The 5,549-nt window shown below is 40.9% G+C and overlaps 1 long non-coding RNA gene across 1 annotated transcript; it reads right to left on the reverse strand.

Moving 5' to 3' along the window:
* Window positions 1-1,219: 1,219 nt before the first annotated feature.
* Window positions 1,220-4,540, reverse strand: LOC118399913 (uncharacterized). The gene is made up of 2 exons (XR_004828927.2): window positions 3,889-4,540; window positions 1,220-3,200 (listed from the first exon to the last, which is right to left on the reverse strand). It is a non-coding gene; the product is annotated as an uncharacterized LOC118399913 (long non-coding RNA).
* Between the last annotated feature and the right edge of the window lie 1,009 nt (window positions 4,541-5,549).

Raw genomic sequence — 5,549 nt, forward strand, 5'->3', positions numbered from 1 at the left:
TTTAATGAGGGTGTCATTCTGACTGTTGTAAATACCACATCTCAATATAGGCTACTGCACTAATATGCCTAGGATATTTCTTCCAAATGTCAACACACTACATTGGATCATAACACACAGAATACATTAAAGCAGAGAGCTCCTGTACATTTTGTAATTAATTCATGTTTTAGGTCATTTTTTTTCCTACAATATTTTTGTTTTAAGATTGAATAATCAATATAGCTAATTAATATCATTAGAATCCACCACAGCATTAATATTGAAGCTGGCAAGTCATTTTGTTTGTTTAGCTAGCTAGCTAACGTTAGCTGGCTAGCTGTTTTGATTTGAATGCCAGCCAGTGTCCGGAGGTTGAGAAACAGAAAGCAAGACAGCAGAGGTGTGCAGTGATGAGGATCATAGGGAGGACAAAGTTATAAGGCTGCTTTTGAATCATTATTTAAATGTGGTGTGCTTTATGGTACCATGTTAATGACGTAGCATCATCCAAGTGGGTGATTAATTTTGACAGCGAGACATCTTTATGAGACCACGCTTCCTGCCTGCCTATGGACCTTCTCTCCCCGATTGACCACCTCGCGCAGTAATTGCTTCCTTTTATAAAGTCTAGTTCGACAAGCTACTCTAACTTGATTGATAGCCTGAAATGGCTTGGTAGCTAGTTATGAGGTCGGGAGATTGGGGACCTACAGTATCTAGCTGGCTAGCTAAAGCCAACCTCATTAAATTTGCTAGGTGGCTAGTATTACAGAGAAACAACGAAACATTTTTTAAAATTATTTATTCATCAACAAGGAATCAATAGGCTACATATCTTGATCAAATTAATTTGCCAACATACCTCAAGTCGTGCCGATCACCGGGAGCTTAAATCAAATTAAACGCTGTATGTGTCAGTCTGCTACACTCGCTCTCCTCCTCCACTGGCGATACTGTCTGCATGCACTGCGTCCTGCATAGCATACTCTGTGGTGCACCTTGGAAGGAACCACTTTACTAGGGACAATAGGTGGGGGTACTCCATTTCAGGCTATCAATCAAAGTCTGTGTGCCCCCTCCACAAAATACAGCTGACAGAAGAAGAAGAAAAAAAATCATCTGAGGGGGCACGTGTCTTTGTGCCCCCAATGGGCATGACGCCTCTGACGCAGCACCATTTCGGCAGCAACGTAGAATTATCCAACATACATCACAATAAACACTGTAAACGTCTTAATTAACTTCTTCTGAATCTTTATTACAAGATATTAGACTACTGTACAAATCAGTGAGATAATAGTACAGCACAGTACAACATACGTCATATTAAAGACTGTTCTGGAGGATAATCATTCAAAGTGGTACAGGAGGTGTTCTAGAATACACAAGATCATCTTCAGAACATTGCCATGCATGCATGATTCCATTTCTGCCATGCATCAGTTGGTAATTCAGTGGTAAGAAAAAGCCCTGAACAATGGCAACAACAGAAGAATAACAAAATTGTTACAATTAAACGTATAGAAAGCACAACATAAGCAACCATGTTGTCTGGTTATCCCTCCTGATATTTGGCACACGTGATAATGCGCAATGCAATAGAAATAGTTCATAAATAGGGAGTGTGTACAGTTATATTTAACAATCCAGACTTTAGGCCTTTTGGTGCCTTTACAAACAAGTGATGTACAGTACTGTATAATGTGTATACATGACTCTATAGATGCAAAGGATGGTAACAAAAACTGATCAGGCGACATCAAAATGTATAAGAAGTAAAAAAAGGAAAAGATCACTTCATTAATCCTGTCATCGTAATTCTCGCCATACAAAACTCTCCCTCCGTTTTTCCCTCAGGCCTTGAGCACTGCAAAATACTTCTCCAAAGGGTTAATGAATAAGGTCTCTTTATACAGACACATTACGTTAGATTACAACAAACCATTTCACTGCTTCTTTTCTCCGCTGTGCAACAAAACGTTAGCCTGGTCTCAGATCTGTTCGTGCCATCTTGCCAGGTCCATAATCACGACCAATTGTCACACCAAAAATGACAATTCCACAAGGAGTTGACAAGAGAGCAGAAACCGACTGGCACAGAACAGAACGTGAGGCTGCAGATGTAGGGATCTTAATTCGAGCCAGTTTGCTACAGCAGGAAAATAATCTTGCAGCAACAGGAAATGTGAATTATTATATGGATCATAATTAATGGACATTTGTAGGGTTTGAAGCATTTCTCATAAGGGAAATCATGCCTGAAATTTCAAAGTGGAAATGACTAACTTCAGATGCCTTTTTAAACCTCACATACACTACACGTTTTACTGCAACAGGGTGATCAAATTAAGATCCTACATCTGTACCATTTCTTATTTACAAGTTATTTATATTATTTATTTGTTTGCACTCATCATCAGAAGAATCAAGAGCAGAAAGAATGGTAATGTAATATCATATGGTTTGATTGATATAAGAGTGTGTGTGTGTGTGTGTGTGTGTGCTTTAGTTTACAAGATCATTTCTATAGTTTGTTCCCTGATTTCTGTGTTTGTTCGACAGCATTGTCTTCCTCCGTCAGCATCCTCTCCTGGTCACATGGTTTAGACCCTCCTCCTTGAGAGCTATCCCCCTCCGGCAGGGTTTTGATCCATCCCTACTCTAATACACCTAATGCTACGAATGAGCTGCTACCCAGGACCATGAAAATACCGTTTTCAGACTGCTACATTTGTTGGTCAACCTGCTTAGGAGTTATATACGACCAATAATTGACTAGTGTAAAATGTGTAGGGCTGAAGCAAAAGCCTGCTGCTCACCATGTAGCTCTCTGGGTAGAAGGCTGGTCATCCCCCGTTTTAGACAAGCTCTATGGGCGTAAACCCTGGCATGACAGCATTCACCTGGGCGTCTGTATCCATCACCGTCTCGGTCTCGGTGTCCGTCTCCATCTCTTGTCTTGGCTGCTTCCTCATCCTGCCAGTATAAGTCCCAGGAGATCACCATCATGAGGACTGGGAGAGGGTCTAGAAGTGCTTGCTGCCATATGGGATGAAAGTGCTTATATACAGTGTTTTTGGATTAAAACTGTTGATTTCGAATAGAAAATGAGAATCAATGTCTTTCGGGGGGGCGGGGGTGGTGTGTTTAAGCCTCCGTCTGTGTTTTCTCTGTCCCGTTTTTCTGCGCCTCGTCAACGCCGCTCTCATCCTCGATGACTGTGAAGAACACGAGGGAGATGATGAGGAGGAGGCGGTTTGGCACATTATCACATCTAAGAATCTAATCTTTAACTGGTATGAATACACGGAACTCATGCACTAGGCAACAGCACTGCACGGAAGTAGAAAGAGAGAAAGACAAAGAGAAAGATGGTGTGTGTGCATTTGCGCATGTGATACATGAGTTGTATGTAACACACACACACACACACACACACAAGAATAAGGCACATGCAGAATACATTCTACAATCCTATAGAATCGCACCATGTGGAAAATTCAGTGGAACAGCATGGCAACACTTAGCCAAGTAAAACTCAAATCCACGATGCGTTCTAATATTTGAGTGCTAAGATACATCGTTAAAAAAAATAAAAACTACATTTTATGTGACGTCTGAGCTCCTGTCCGCACACACTAGTCGCCGGTCAACTCCGTGATGTCAAGTACATTGTGGAGTTGAGTTTTACACATGGACCTAGAGGCATTTCACAGCAGAACGCACGCACTGCGCATCCAAACTTGTGTTGCAATGCGAACAGAATTCTTAAAAACGATTACCCCCATACGATATTCATCAGAATAAACTTCCCATTGAATTGCCGATAGCCTACCATTATTTCCCATCCAATGTTGAGTATATGGACAATGGAGACACAACTGAAAATACTTTGGTCATGGTTACCTCGTTTGCTTCTGCCTATCTGTCCAAGTTTGGGCGGGCGTTTGCCCCCCTGCGAGCCGCTGAAGAAGTTGTTGGTGTCTTGGAGGCGACAGGTGAAGGAAAGGTGTCCCTCATCGTCCTCATTTCCATAATGACTCATTTCGTCTTGTAGTACTTCCGACATTTCCAACTGCGTCTCAATAACCAACCAAGGTGCACAAACCAAAATATAACGCTCTGCTCGACCTTAGGACCACTACCGTGGCGTTATAACAGCCTGTAACTGCTTATAACGCGGGAGAAAAACGATATAACCTAGGCTACTATCTGGCTGTCCAGTCCTGCTGTCTGTTTACCTCGAAGGCATGTGTCTCCTCTAGTGCGCAACCAAACGGATTGATCCAAATATATTCCTCAATTTCACCTTCCGGAAAGCTTCGGCAACATTATTCAAATTTTCCAATGGGTTCCGCCGTGCGTATTGCTTTGGAAATGCCGGGAGCATGTAGATATTGCTGCGGTGCTACGCCTTATTCTATGATTTCGAGCGGCTAGACCGTCGCACGGAAAATCTAAAGAAGAAATGCAAATTAGGGAGAGATGCAAAACACGGCTCTCAGGGAAACGAGGCGGTGGGGGGGAGCGAGAGAGAGAGAGACAGACCTGAGCGTCTTCTGCAGCCCATATCAGATACAGAACAGAGAAGATTCCAGTTTGTCCTGACAGGCTGATGTTCCATCTGCCCGCTGGGATCTAGCTGAAATCCAAATGACACTAGAATAGTATTTTATTATAGGCTAAGGTCGACTGGAAAACTAAATATTGAGATATGTTTTATTCAGTATTGATTAATTCAATATTATTGCATGTTCATCAACCTATTAAAGGAACAAAAGCAGGATAATTCTCATCTTGGACATCTTAAAAGGAAATTTAAGTCCAATATAGGCTTTTTCTCCAGAGAATTTTAAAGATATTTTTGGCTGATTTTAAAGTCTAATGTTGAGTTGATGTATAGGTCCAGTCACTTTATTTTGCCCAATATTGTCTGATGGTCTATCAACCTGGACTTAGGGGTAGACGTGTCATAGTAAATGCAAATCCGGGACACTCCAATTAGTATGATGTGATACCTTTCGTATGGTATGTATTAATTTAGGGATGTCCATCATCCATTTCATATATTTTATATTTTACGAATTATAATTAATATGATATGTTGCAAATTGCAATTCATACAATATGTTATGAATTTTCAAAAAGGTATGATATGTAACGAATTCAATGTTTTTGTGATTAATGATAGCTTGGTGGCTAACACTACTGTTAGGGTTAGGGATTAAGGTTAGGGTTAGGCGTTAGGTTAAAGGATTAATGTTAGCCTTAGGGAAAGGGTTAGCTAAAATACCAAGTAGTAGCAAAGTAGCTAAAAAGTAGTGAGTAGTTGCTAATTAGCTAAAATGCTAAAGTTGAAGTTCAAACCTTTGGGTTTCCATACATTTGCATTATACACCCACCCATCCACACTGACCAACCACCCTACTTTCGTTTTTTGAGCTAACTGTCTTATGTATCCATACCAAACGTAACATATCATACTCATTTGAGTGTCTCGTAATTACATTTACTATGTTACGTCTCGTCTATGAGACCAGGCTGATTTTTTTCTAGCTGGCATGCCT

This window comes from Oncorhynchus keta, chromosome 21 (genome assembly GCF_023373465.1).
Source record: "Oncorhynchus keta strain PuntledgeMale-10-30-2019 chromosome 21, Oket_V2, whole genome shotgun sequence".
Lineage (NCBI taxonomy): Eukaryota > Metazoa > Chordata > Actinopteri > Salmoniformes > Salmonidae > Oncorhynchus > Oncorhynchus keta.